Source organism: Schistocerca nitens, chromosome 11, assembly GCF_023898315.1.
Source record: "Schistocerca nitens isolate TAMUIC-IGC-003100 chromosome 11, iqSchNite1.1, whole genome shotgun sequence".
Taxonomy (NCBI): domain Eukaryota; kingdom Metazoa; phylum Arthropoda; class Insecta; order Orthoptera; family Acrididae; genus Schistocerca; species Schistocerca nitens.
In genome coordinates this window covers 182,565,567-182,580,653 of record NC_064624.1, presented here as the reverse complement: position 1 = coordinate 182,580,653, position 15,087 = coordinate 182,565,567, and the positions used below count along the sequence as shown (strand labels likewise).

The 15,087-nt window shown below is 48.5% G+C and overlaps 1 protein-coding gene and 1 pseudogene across 1 annotated transcript in view; both read right to left on the bottom strand.

Annotated features, from left to right (window-relative positions):
• The window catches only part of LOC126213015 (coiled-coil domain-containing protein CG32809-like), a 626,459-nt gene that overhangs the window by 265,374 nt on the left and 345,998 nt on the right, over window positions 1–15,087 (bottom strand). The window lies entirely within an intron of this gene.
• Window positions 10,432–10,549, bottom strand: LOC126214069 (5S ribosomal RNA; annotated as a pseudogene).

Genomic DNA, 15,087 nt, shown 5'->3' with positions numbered 1-15,087 from the left:
GTCCCATAGTGCTCAGAGCCATTTGAACCATTTGAGTTCAGAAGATATGACTTCGTGGTGGTGGTGGTTAGTGTTTAACGTCCCGTCGACAACGAGGTCATTAGAGACGGAGCGCAAGCTCGGGTTAGGGAAGGATTGGGAAGGAAATCGGCCGTGCCCTTTCAAAGGAACCATCCCGGCATTTGCCTGAAACGATTTAGGGAAATCACGGAAAACCTAAATCAGGATGGCCGGAGACGGGATTGAACCGTCGTCCTCCCGAATGCGAGTCCAGTGTGCTAACCACTGCGCCACCTCGCTCGGTTATGACGTCGTAAACACTGATATGCGTCAAAACCTGCCACGCCGTCCATGGTGTTTGAATTCATAACTTTTACGATAGTAACTACTGGCAAAACATTTAGCAGACAGTGTCCCCGTATGCCGCTGAATGAACCTACAAAATTAGATCACTGTGCGGCACACAGAGAGGGGACGACGAGACGCATAGAGAAAGAAAGAGGCGGAGATCAAAAGAGATAGGAGGAGTAGCAAATGGACAGGGAGAGGGGCAGGAGAAGGGCAAAGAATGGGAGAGTAGGAGGTGGACAGGGAGAAAGGGTAGAAGCACATGGGCAGAGAAGAAAACGAACACGGAGCGAAAGAGGAGGCTGACTAATCTTCATAATATTAATACGTGAACACGAAAATTGAAATATCGATTTTTTATATTAACTGCACAAGGAGGCCAACGAAACTTATATAATTACAAAGGTACTTTGCCATACATGTCCATGAAGAAAAAAATCGTGTGTGTGAGTAACTGTTGCAGTATGGTAAAAGGGCAGAGATACTTTGTTGCATTAAAAATCTACAATGCGTGCAACATCGAAAATTGAACTGCTACCAACTTCTGCGCTGCATACCGTACGGTAGAAATGAGAGACGGAAGTAACATCGTTTCGTGAAATCGCATTCTAGGAACTTTCAAGTTTAAATGTTGCATATATTTATTTGGAGTAACACACGCATACCGGGCAGCTACAATATCACAACTCCTGCCCCGTTAAAGTTGTCAGCAGTGGGAAACAAAACGCAGTAATCACGAGGACGTGAGAAGCAACATTGTTCATTAGCGTCTTTTTTTTTCAATTACCTTTGTCTAAGAATAAACGGAATCAACTTTGCGCTTGTTCTCCGCCGTCAGAACAAAATTTGAAGTGTTGCTAATTTTCAATTTCTTCATTTTGAATAGCTACGACTTCCCTTATTATACCGAAAGTGTATTTGTATTGAGACTACGCCTCGAAGAATAACGTTGACGGGTCGGATTAAAAGACTAAGAGGTAAAGACAATTGTTGCGTCGACAAAGTAATAGGAATAATGCGGGCGTTGATAATGATAATTTGAAAGATACATTTAAATGTGCACTGAACGTAGTTCCAAATAATTTTGAGAGCTGTAACTGCGGTTTGATGGATTTACAGCGCAAATCACTTCGCAACTGAGTTTACGCGAAACAACGGTATTCACATTGTGTTGTCATAGCCGGCTTGTGTAGCCGAACGGTTCTAGGCGCTTCAGTCTGGAACCGTGCAACCGCTACGGTCGCAGGTTCGAATCCTGCCTCGGGCATGGATGTGTGTGGTGTCCTTAGGTTAGGTTTAAGTAGTTCTAAGTTCTAGGGGACTGATCACCTCAGATGTTTAGTCCCATAGTGCTCAGAGCCATTTGAACCATTTTTGTGTTGTCATAAGGAAAAAGTTAATTCGCCGCTACTAACGCAAAAGTTAGTTTTTAAGCACTGTGCCACAGACTCACTTCAAATCACGTAACAATTAAAGAGAAATCAAAGAAGTATGTCAACAATAGTCGTAGCTACAATGGAGCATTTGCTATTGGTCAGTTCTGAGTCTGAAATTTCAGACACAGTTTCACGCGTTGTGTTATCACTTTAAGATAGACGACATTTTTTACTATACATCACGTTGATTGACTCGGTTGGTCGAATTTCGACCACAGGCGATACTAGTTGGAATAAATACAAACCAGGGCACAGCCGAGTAGTCAGCTAGTATAAGAGCATAAAAAAAAAACTGGATGGAACATCTCGAAAGAGTGGAAGAAACAAGGATTACGAAGGCCCTATGGACAAAGGGACGTAGGTGGGCTAGTTAAAAGATGGAACGGAGGACAAGTCGAGAGGCCTAATCTGTAAAAGGCAGAAGAAAAAGAAAATGAGGAAGAAAAAATATGATGGCATCTTATTTTTACTACTAACACGTGTGTTTGTGAGGGAATTTTTTTGCTGATCGGACTGTGGCGCTGGTGAAGCCTAAAGAGTGATATTTTTTTTCCTCTCTCCTGGTAGCTAGTTCCTGGTCGCGAACGGACAAACTACACAAGGACACAGGGTTCCCGTATCTCGGCGATCCGTGGCACGTGACTGCTACAGGGTGTCTAAACAGTCACTCTCTCCTCGACGGCTGTTGAACAAACAGTAGGGACATAAAAACGGGGACTGTATCAGTTAACACCACGAAGGCCAAGTTGTAAAGCTGTAGCTGGTATTAAACACGTTTAATACGACGGTACGCCGTTCGAATGCCACATACTGATTAGCCAGTTGCGAATTCAAACTTGTTGCAAGAAAAAGAGGCAACAATCGTATGTGCTGTTTCACCGTATTGTGTCAGCAGATGAACTGTCGAGGAATGTCTGTAAATTATACAGAGGGAGGAAGTCGTCCATCTTACGTTTCGTCGACGACGTTGTCAGCAGGGCTGGAACACAGCCGAACAATCCATCAACATCATTCCATGTAGGCTTTCACGGCCGGCGTCTTTATCAGTAAACTCTTCCGGGCTAAGTTGCCGTGGTCGATCTGTAGAACTACTTCTCCCTGACGTTTCGTTCTCAACTACGGAGAACACCTTCCGAGGTGAGTCGACGAGAACGAAACGTCAGGGAGAAGAAGTTCTACAGATCGACCACGGAGCCCGGAAGAGTTTACTGATAAATGCATCAACATCTTCCTATACGCTCTGCAAACCAGCTTGTACCTTGGGAAAAGCTACTTCCCGCTCTACCGCATACTAGGTTTCTTACTGTTCCATTCGCGTATCAAGGGCGAGGAGAATTTTTAAAGGCCTCTTCGTCTGCATCACCGTATCAGCAACACAACCTTCCCCCCTCTCAGCCCCGCCCCCCAACCACTGGTTCCCCGACGACTCTTTACAGAATCGAACCCCCGAGTATGAATCCTATTTTTTTTTTTTTTTACCTCCGATACTTCTAAACGTCGAACAAATGTGTTGGGCAGTGTCTCTAGTACGCCTGTGTATCGTGTCGCGTCGCACTTCTGAGTCCTGAACGCACAGAGAACACGTAAAGATGCCTAGAACAATAGCGTCTCTCGCCAAGCGTGAAGAACTGCTGAGCGTTTACGCCTGAAGTGATGCATCCCACATAACGTAACTGTGAGGCGTCTTCTTGTCCGTGACGATTCTCGGGCACCTACTGCAGGGTCAGAAGACACCCCTGCAGCGTTTTAAATGGGAAGTGTTACACCACCCACCATGCACAGCCTGGACTTGGCTCTCTCTGACTCTGATCACTTTGCTCACATGAACTGCTGGTTATGGGGACAGCATTTCAGCAATGACAGCGAGCTGCTAATCAGCGCAGAAAAGTGGTGGAAATCACAGGCGGTCGCCTTCTATGACGACGTCATTGGAATGTTGGTACCACGGCACAACAAATGCCCAAGTCGGAGCACTGACTATATAGAGATGTACAGGGTGATTCAATAAGAATACCACAACTTTAGTAATTTAAAACTCTGCAACGACAAAAGGCAGAGCTAAGCACTATCTGTCGGCGAATTAAGGGAGCTATAAAGTTTCATTTAGTTGTACATTTGTTCGCTTGAGGCGCTGTTGACTAGGCGTCAGCGTCAGTTGATGCTAAGATGGCGACCGCTCAACAGAAAGCTTTTTGTGTTATTGAGTACGGCAGAAGTGAATCGACGACAGTTGTTCAGCGTGCATTTCGAACGAAGTATGGTGTTAAACCTCCTGATAGGTGGTGTATTAAACGTTGGTATAAACCTGAACGTCAACTACCCAAGGCGACGGATCGGCCGCCAGGGAGCCCGTGACAGAGCACTTCATCACTGGCCTCCAAGAAGCCCTGATCTTACCCCCTGCGATTTTTTCTTATGGGGGTATGTTAAGGATATGGTGTTTCGGCCACCTCTCCCAGCCACCATTGATGATTTGAAACGAGAAATAACAGCAGCTATCCAAACTGTTACACCTGATATGCTACAGAGAGTGTGGAACGAGTTGGAGTATCGGGTTGATATTGCTCGTGTGTCTGGAGGGGGCCATATTGAACATCTCTGAACTTGTTTTTGAGTGAAAAAAAAACCTTTTTAAATACTCTTTGTAATGATGTATAACAGAAGGTTATATTCTGTTTCTTTCATTAAATACACATTTTTAAAGTTGTGGTATTCTTTTTGAATCACCCTGTATTACACTATCACATTTCTTTGTCAAAGTTGACATCTCAAATATTTATGTCAAAGAAATGTGATGATGTAATAGGGAACTTTGTCAGATCTCGCCTCTCGTCAAATAGATATGATCAAATCTAGGGCCTCGCCGTAGATCAGATCGTAAAAGTCGTTCGTCTTATGTTCACTGCAATGTGAAATGTAACCGCTTGGTGCGCTGGCGTCGCTCCAGCTATTTGACGTCCCTGTACTGTGACTGTAAACATGGCGTCAAAGTTGGTGTGTCCATTCAAACTTATTTTTTCTTTTTTTAATAAACTTGCATCGACCAGTATGGGAGATGACCACGACATGGGCTTTCGGAGCCGAAGGCCCGCTCGTGTACCCTTGATGACTGCACGACACAAAGCTGAACGCCTCACCTGGGCCCGTCAACACTGACATTGGACCATTGGTGACTGCAAACATGTTGCCTGGTCGGACGAGTCTCGTTTCAACTTGTCTCGAGCGGATGGACGTGTGCGGGTATAGAGGCAACCCATGAATCGATGGACGCTGCATTTCAGCCGGCGACTGTTCAAGCTGGTCGAGGCTCCGTAATGGTGTGGGGCGTGTGCAGTTGGAATTATGTGGGATACGACTATGACAGGTGACACAGCTGACACGTGCGTAAGCATCCTGTCTGATCACCCGCATCCATTCGTGTCCATTGTGCATTTCGACGGAATGGGGAAATTCCAGCAGGACAATGCGACACCCCACACGTCCAGAGTTCCTACGGGAACACTCGTCTGAGTTTAAACACTTGCGCTACCCATCAACCACCCCCCCCCCCCCCAGACATGAGCATTACTGAGCATATCTGGAATGCCTTACAACGTGGACAGTTCTGCAGGATTCACGGTGTCAATTCCCCACAGGACTACTTCAGACATCAATCGAGTCCATGCCACCTCGTGTTGCGGAACTTCTGCGTGCTTGCGGGGGCTCTACACGGTGTTATGCAGGTGTATAAAGTACAGCTTTCTGAATTCTTTCGCAAGGAAATTGCGGCGACGTTTTAGTGAAAGGCGCGATATTGAGATATCTGTCGCTTAATCAGTCCTGTTGAGGCGGCGCACTGTCGACACAGTGTGGAAACAGTTTGGCGAGGAAAATCCGGCGAGAAACCCGGTTGCAGTTGGCACGGCGGCTCGGAGTGCGACCAGCAGAGCGAGGGAGAGCGCTGGGAAGTGTCTGTCTGGCCAATTAGGGGCGAGAGGCGCCTAGGCCAGGGAACCACTCCGTGCGACTGCCAAGGCGAGACACATTCTGTTCCGCCTGCGGCGACTGGCCTTGCCGAAATAGCGGCCGGCGAGATCAAAGGCGGCGGGCGGAAACGAGAGCTTCGCTCCTCCGTCAATGGCTGCTCGCGCGACACCTGTAATCGGCACTCGAAATTAGTCTTACGGTACTTCTACACCTCGCCTCTTTCCTCGTCAGCTATCGCAGATGGGTGGGAATACCGGGGCACACATGTTTGTGGAAGGCATGGGCGTTCCCGTGTCCAGATGTTGCCTCTGCGCAAGTAGTCTGCTATAGATCCCCTTATCTGCTTCTTACTAGCGACAGTACATAAAGAAGTACCTATCTACACTACTGGCCATTAAAATTGCTACACCAAGAAGAAATGCAGATGATAAACGGGTATTCATTGGACAAATATGCTAGAACTGACATGTGACTACATTTTCACGCAATTTGGGTGCATAGATCCTCAGAAATCAGTACCCAGAACAAGCACCTCTGGCATCGGGCATTGAGTCAAACAGAGCTTGGACGGCGTGTACAGGTACAGCTGCCCGTGCAGCTTCAACACGATACCACAGTTCATCGACAGTAGTCACTGGCGTATTGTGACCAGTCAGTTGCTCGGCCACCATTGACCAGACGTTTTCAGTTGGTGACAGATCTGCAGAACGTGCTGGCCAGGGCAGCAGTCGAACATTTTCTGTATCCACAAAGGCCCGTACAGGATCTGCAACATGAGGTCGTGCATTATCCTGCTGAAATGTAGGGTTTCGCAGGCATCGAATGTAGGGTAGAGCCACGGGTCGTAACACATCTGAAATGTAACGTCCACTGTTCAAAGTGCCGTGAGTGCGAACAAGAGGTGACCGAGACGTGTAACCAATAGCACCCCATACCAACACGTCGGGTGATACGCCAGTATGGCGATGACGAATACACGCTTCCAGTGTGCGTTCACCGCGATGTCGCCAAACACGGATGCTACCATTGTGATGCTGTACACAGAACCTGGATTCATCCGAAAAAATGACATTTTGCCATTCGTGCACACAGGTTCGTCGTCGAGTACACCATCGCAGGCGCTCCTGTCTGTGATGCAGTGTCAAGCGTAACCGCAGCCACGGTCTCCGAGCTGATAGTCTGTGCTGCTGCAAACGTCGTCGAACTGTTCGTGCAGATGGTTGTTGTCTTGCAAACGTCCCCATCTGTTGACTGTTGGATCGAGACTTGGCTGCAGGATCCGTTACAGCCGTGCGGGTAAGATGCCTGTCATCTCGACTGGTGATACGAGGCCGTTGGGATCCAGCACGGCATTCCGTATTACCCTCCTGAACATAGATACAGTAATAGAGGAATGGTAACTAATGTCATTGGAGGTACATTGAGTGGACAACAGAGTGCCCTGAACCTCTATCCGCTCCTCCGCCCTCTTTGACAAGGCCGTTGGCAGAATGAGGCTGACTTCTTATGCCGGAAGTCTTCGGTCGCCAATGCTGATTATTTATCAAAATTTAGGCAGTGGCGGGGATCGAACCCGTGACAGAAGACGTTTTGATTATGAATCAAAGACGCTACTCCTAGACCACGGGTTCACTCACTTTGATTACGCATGCCTATACGAGTGTCTTTGGGGCTTCAGTATAACTTTCTGTTCCATCATTTGTATTTTATTTTACAGAAAAGTTATTTACACAATTTTAATCATGAAAGATTATTATAGATTAACACCCTAGGACTCGAGAAATATGGAAATTTCATAGACGCCAAATCCACTAGAACGGAGATCGCGTTTTACAAATTGTATTTTTGGCATCATCGACGTCCTTCATTTGTAGGAATTTGTTGATGAGCTACACGTACCGCATCATTTCTTTTCTTCAGATGTCAGGCTCCACAGCTGTGGTATTAAGTCGCCATATGAGTATTCGCCCACAGCTTTCTTTTAAACTATTCATACATTTCTGGCTTACTCTTCTCTGCTTTCCTACTTCAAAAGTTACGATGTGTTACTCTTTACAGAAATAGGATCGCATACTTTTATCTAATACTTGATTCCCAGGGAGTCAAATTTTTATTCAAATAATCTTTAAAAGTGACGTTCCGTAAGGTTTTTCTTTGTCTGTTTTCATCTATAAATTTAAGCATGCTTGCTCTGGAGTAAACAAATATTACGACACATGAATCGCATCGCAGCATAACCTCAACGCACTACACAATGAAACACAGATGCGCAGCGGTTGCCTGGCGTCTGCTAAAATGCATAATAATCCCCACCGAAGGCGCGGAGCAATGCGCTTAACGCACGGCCTCGATTTTTACGATATCACGCATGCACAAATGCGCATGCGTACTGGCGCTGTCGGAAATTAACGTGCATGCGCAAAGTTGAACAGAAAAAAAGGCATCGTGTGGACGCACGTATCCTGTTATAAAGCTGAGGGAAGTTATGACGGGCCAAACCAAACACTCGTGTATCTATAATCGATAAATACCACGCTGGTCACTAAAACTGCAATACCAGGTCGGCAGGAGGTAACGGAAGTTCACTTCATGTGTGTAGACAGCAACGTAGGAAGAATGGTCGATTAAATTGTCTGGGTGATTCAGGCCTGTGGAGGGAATCACATTTAGTACACAGTAACTGGACTGGGATGGCAGAGACGGCTACGTCATTCGGTGTTGCTGCAGCTGTGTTATGCCAGGGTCCACCAGCCGTGTGGATGCGTGCCAGCCTCGCTGTGGCCAGCTGTGGTCACTGGCTGACAGGTCTGGAAAGGGCGGCAACATGACACTCTCTGTGCAGAGGCGGGGTAGGGCAGCGCGGGTAGCGTGCGGTCTGCCGTTATCTTGTTGGAAGATACCGTCACACAGGCTTAGAAGATATGGAACAGCCATTGCCCTTAATACGTCAGAAGTACACTCCTGGAAATTGAAATAAGAACACCGTGAATTCATTGTCCCAGGAAGGGGAAACTTTATTGACACATTCCTGGGGTCAGATACATCACATGATCACACTGACAGAACCACAGGCACATAGACACAGGCAACAGAGCATGCACAATGTCGGCACTAGTACAGTGTATATCCACCTTTCGCAGCAATGCAGGCTGCTATTCTCCCATGGAGACGATCGTAGAGATGCTGGATGTAGTCCTGTGGAACGGCTTGCCATGCCATTTCCACCTGGCGCCTCAGTTGGACCAGCGTTCGTGCTGGACGTGCAGACCGCGTGAGACGACGCTTCATCCAGTCCCAAACATGCTCAATGGGGGACAGATCCGGAGATCTTGCTGGCCAGGGTAGTTGACTTACACCTTCTAGAGCACGTTGGGTGGCACGGGATACATGCGGACGTGCATTGTCCTGTTGGAACAGCAAGTTCCCTTGCCGGTCTAGGAATGGTAGAACAATGGGTTCGATGACGGTTTGGATGTACCGTGCACTATTCAGTGTCCCCTCGACGATCACCAGTGGTGTACGGCCAGTGTAGGAGATCGCTCCCCACACCATGATGCCGGGTGTTGGCCCTGTGTGCCTCGGTCGTATGCAGTCCTGATTGTGGCGCTCACCTGCACGGCGCCAAACACGCATACGACCGTCATTGGCATCGAGGCAGAAGCGACTCTCATCGCTGAAGACGACACGTCTCCATTCGTCCCTCCATTCACGCCTGTCGCGACACAACTGGAGGCGGGCTGCACGATGTTGGGGCGTGAGCGGAAGACGGCCTAACGGTGTGCGGGACCGTAGCCCAGCTTCATGGAGACGGTTGCGAATGGTCCTCGCCGATACCCCAGGAGCAACAGTGTCCCTAATTTGCTGGGAAGTGGCGGTGCGGTCCCCTACGGCACTGCGTAGAATCCTACGGTCTTGGCGTGCATCCGTGCGTCGCTGCGGTCCGGTCCCAGGTCGACGGGCACGTGCATCTTCCTCCGACCACTGGCGACAACATCGCTGTACTGTGGAGACCTCACGCCCCACGTGTTGAGCAATTCGGCGGTACGGCCACCCGGCCTCCCGCATGCCCACTATACGCCCTCGCTCAAAGTCCGTCAACTGCACATACGGTTCACGTCCACGCTGTCGCGGCATGCTACCAGTGTTAAAGACTGCGATGGAGCTCCGTATGCCACGGCAAACTGGCTGACACTGACGGCGGCGGTGCACAAATGCTGCGCAGCTAGCGCCATTCGACGGCCAACACCGCGGTTCCTGGTGTGTCCGCTGTGCCGTGCGTGTGATCATTGCTTGTACAGCCCTGTCGCAGTGTCCGGAGCAAGTATGGTGGGTCTGACACACCGGTGTCAATGTGTTCTTTTTTCCATTTCCAGCAGTGTATTACGCCTGCTGTTCAAACTATCGTCTATGGGAGCTAGCCGGGACTCTACTGACAAGGAGAGGTATCCAGCAGTACGTAAGTCTGCTACCTGCTTTATCCATACTGCGTCTTCAGGCCACGACTGGCCTCTCGGGACCATCCGACCGCCGTGTCATCCTCAGGGGAGGATGCGGTTAGGGGGGGCGTGGGGTCAGCACACCGCTCTCCCGGTCGTTATGATGGGATTCTTGACCGAAGCTGCTACTATTCGGTCGAGTAGCTCCTCAATTGGTATCACGAGGCTGAGTGCACCCCGAAAAATGGCAACAGCACATGGCTGCCTGGGTGGTCACCCATCCGAGTGCCGACCACGCCCGATAGCGCTTAACTTCGGTGATCTCAGGGAAACCGGTGTATCCACTGCGGCAAGGCCGTTGCCCTGCTTTATCCATAACTGAGGCTATTTGATCGTTCCACTTCATGTCACTACTGTTACACCCAAGTACTAGTATGAGTGTACAGATTCCAGCTGTGACTCAGTTATGGTGCATTGACAGGCTGCTATGTTCTTTTCGTTTTGTGAAGTGCACAATTTTACATTTTTGAACATTTGAAGCAAGCTGTCAATTAATGCACCACTTTGAAATCTTATCAGAGGTTAGGTTAGGTTAGTGTTGTTTAACGTCCCGTCGACAACGAGGTCATTAGAGACGGAGCGCAAGCTCGGGTTAGGGAAGGATGGGGAAGGAAATCGGCCGTGCCCTTTCAAAGGAACCATCCCGGCATTTGCCTGAAACGATTTAGGGAAATCACGGAAAACCTAAATCAGGATGGCTGGAGACGGGATTGAACCGTCGTCCTCCCGAATGCGAGTCCAGTGTGCTAACCACTGCGCCACCTCGCTCGGTTCTTATCAGATCTCACTGAATATTTGTACAGCTTCATTCAGACTGTACTTCGTTATAGATAAGTGCATAATTTGCGTCAAGTCTGAGCTTCCTAGTAATGTTGTCCGCGAGATCATCAATATATAACGGGAACAGCAACAAAACGAACACACTTCCCAGGGGTGCACCCGGAGTTACTTCTATGGCTGCCGATGGCTCTTCATCAAAGAAACCATGCTGCGTCTTCCCTGCCACGAAATCCTCAGTCCAGTCACAAATTTTGTCTGATACTCCACACGACAGTACTTTTGATAATTAGCGTAAGGTTGGTGCTGCGTCAAATGCTTTTCGCAAATCGCGAAGTACTGCACCCAACTGACTGCCTCGTTTTTCGCATGGTCTGTGTTTTCGAAATCGACGCTGGTTGGCACGGAGGAATTGTTCTGTTCGGGATACATCATCACGTTTTAGCCCAGAATATCTTCCAAGATTCTGCAACAAGTGGATGAGGATGTTCCGCACTTCACGCCTATCTCACGTGTCTTGCTTGTAGCTTTCGTGGTGTTCCAGCTTGAGTGGCCGGCAATGTAGAAATCACCCGACACAGCAGTTTAGCGACACTCGACTATTAATTCCAGTCTACTCTCACCGCCCCCTCTCCGCCCCCGCGCCAACCAACCTGCCGGACGAGACAACTTCTATCCGGCACACAAGACGCTGTGCCGATGACGTCACCGGGCACTGTGCCCGTAGCAGCAGCGACTGAGGCATTTCCGCGAAAGTGCGGACTGGCACCCGAGACGGGTTACCGGGCGTGAGCTGGCCTTGCGAAACATTCGTGAGGGAGGCGGGGGGGGGGGAGGTGGGGAAGGGGGGGGGGTTGTACCTGCACGACTTCACTACCGCCAACTGGCTATTGCAGTGTGTGCGCGATAGAGACGTCGACATCGAAGTGCTCCTTTTTCTCACGAAGCACGGCAGCGTTATACGATACGATACAACTCTTAGGCTGTGGTCACAGTGGCAGCGATATCGGTGGATTCCGCCGACTAGGCCGGACACGGCCGATGTTTCCAAATCAGTACGCTACTACGTGCGCGGCCACACTACAGCCGATCTTACGGCGTGATAATAGTTGAGCTATACGAAATAAAATCGTCATAACTTCTGAACGGTTTGCGTTAGGACGTTCTAACTGCACGGTTGGCAGTGGGGCATGATGGGAGTTTGTATGGGTTAATCAGTAATCACAAATGGCGCATTTACTGGACTGAGAATCTACATTTCGCGTTGGAGAAGTCGCGGGTGACTGTGTTGTGTGCAGTGTCCAGTCACGGAATAAGCGGTGCGGTAGTCCTTGATGGCACGGTGACTACAGAACGGTGTGTGCAGGGAGGAGAGCCCCCAAGAGCGATCATTGTCGACAAAATTTTATTAAATAGAATTTTCCATGCATAATGTTCGGTCGTAGCCGGCTTGGGCACACTGTGGTGGAAGGTGCTGGCCGGAAGACCATGGTCGGCACATTCCTGCCACGTGCTCCTCGGTCAGACTCGAGTCCCACGGGTTGGTTGCGCTGACGGGGGTACGCTACTAGCAAGGCACGTTGGCGGAATCAATCCTCCAGTCAGAGACTAATCGTGTGATCACGTGGGGACGCGGCCGGGAGCGGCGAGGGCGGCTCGGAAACAGCTCCTCGCTCTTTTAGCTTCAGACCTCGGCCTCTAGCCTCTGCCCCTCCGATGAGCAGACGGCAACCCCTCTTGGGGCTGCTCAGCCCTACGTAGGCACCACTGTATCATCGTTACAGGAATGAACTGGGTCCATTCCACTTCATTACTTTTCATTTTACAACGCCCTCCGCTCCTGACCTCTACCCTGACGAGCAGGTGTGTGAAGGTTTTCGAAGATGATGTCATTCCAGTAATCGACAGCATCGATTTTCCGACAGTACAGCAAGGCTACGGTCGCAGGTTCGAATCCTACCTCGGGCATGGATGTGTGTGACGTCCTTAGGTTTAACTAGTTCTAGGGGACTGGTAACCTCAGAAGTTAAGTCCCATAGTGCTCAGAGCCATTTGAACCAAGTACAGCAGGTAATGCAGAATTTCGCTTTTCGTCTGCGCCACAAGATGGCAAATATTGGCAGGCATATTGAACATGTCGTAAACTAAATCCGAATATCTATGGTGACGTTTACGTGTTGAATGAAGTGTGTGCACGCCGTAGTTTGTAAGTAATTTACGTTTTTTTTCATATATTTCAATAATTGTTACCCTGTGTCTCTCGAACTTACAGACTTCGGGCACAATCGGTGAAATTCAAATTAGTCTGTTGTCTTAGGTCAAATCGATCGGCGTCCTCACATACGAAATATGGAGCGTGACAAACTGATAAGCTCAGTCCAAGAAAGAGTGAATTTGTGGCATGCTGAGGATGAAAATACCATACCTGAAACATGCAAAATCTTTATTGGAAATTTTGGGCATAGATTACAGGGTTATTACAAATGATTGGAGCGATTTCACAGCTCTACAATAACTTTATTATTTGAGATATTTTCACAATGCTTTGCACACACATACAAAAACTCAAAAAGTTTTTTTAGGCATTCACAAATGTTCGATATGTGCCCCTTTAGTGATTCGGCAGACATCAAGCCGATAATCAAGTTCCTCCCACACTCGGCGCAGCATGTCCCCATCAATGAGTTCGAAAGCATCGTTGATGCGAGCTCGCAGTTCTGGCACGTTTCTTGGTAGAGGAGGTTTAAACACTGAATCTTTCACATAACCCCACAGAAAGAAATCGGATGGGGTTAAGTCGGGAGAGCGTGGAGGCCATGACACGAATTGCTGATCATGATCTCCACCAAGACCGATCCATCGGTTTTCCAATCTCCTGTTTAAGAAATGTCGAACATCGTGATGGAAGTGCGGTGCGGTGGAGCACCATCCTGTTGAAAGATGAAGTCGGCGCTGTCGGTCTCCAGTTGTGGCACGAGCCAATTTTCCAGCATGTCCAGATACACGTGTCCTGTAACGTTTTTTTCGCAGAAGAAAAAGGGGCCGTAAACTTTAAACCGTGAGATTGCACAAAACACGTTAACTTTTGGTGAATTGCGAATTTGCTGCACGAATGCGTGAGGATTCTCTACCGCCCAGATTCGCACATTGTGTCTATTCACTTTACCATTAACAAAAAATGTTGCTTCATCACTGAAAACAAGTTTCGCACTGAACGCATCCTCTTCCGTGAGCTGTTGCAACCGCGCCGAAAATTCAAAGGGTTTGACTTTGTCATCGGGTGTCAGGGCTTGTAGCAATTGTAAACGGTAAGGCTTCTGCTTTAGCCTTTTCCGTAAGATTTTCCAAACCGTCGGCTGTGGTACGTTTAGCTCCCTGCTTGCTTTATTCGTCGACTTCCGCGGGCTACGCGTGAAACTTGCCCGCACGCGTTCAACCGTTTCTTCGCTCACTGCAGGCCGACCCGTCGATTTCCCCTTACAGAGGCATCCAGAAGCTTTAAACTGCGCATACCATCGCCGATTGGAGTTAGCAGTTGGTGAATCTTTGTTGAACTTCGTCCTGAAGTGTCGTTGCACTGTTATGACTGACTGATGTGAGTGCATTTCAAGCACGACATACGCTTTCTCGGCTCCTGTCGCCATTTTGTCTCACTGCGCTCTCGAGCGCTCTGGCGGCAGAAACCTGAAGTGCGGCTTCAGCCGAAGAAAACTTTGAGTTTTTCTACGTATCTGTAGTGTGTCGTGACCATATGTCAATGAATGGAGCTACAATGAATTTATGAAATCGCTTCAATCATTTGTAATAGCCCTGTATAATCTTAAGAAATAATTTGTTCAAGTGAAAAGGGTGCCGTATCTTATGTGCTTACGGCTACTGCACTGGATCTTTTTGTGGTAGGTTGTCATTAGTTGTCTACAAATTATTATTACTGCTTACTAGCAGTGTGTGATTCTGTTAATATGAAGTTCTCCGCAAATATGATTACGGTATGTGTTTACACTTTTTAAGTGCTGTGGGTTTTCAGAGTATCTTGTGCTTGTCTTTCACTGTGCGCTAAATAA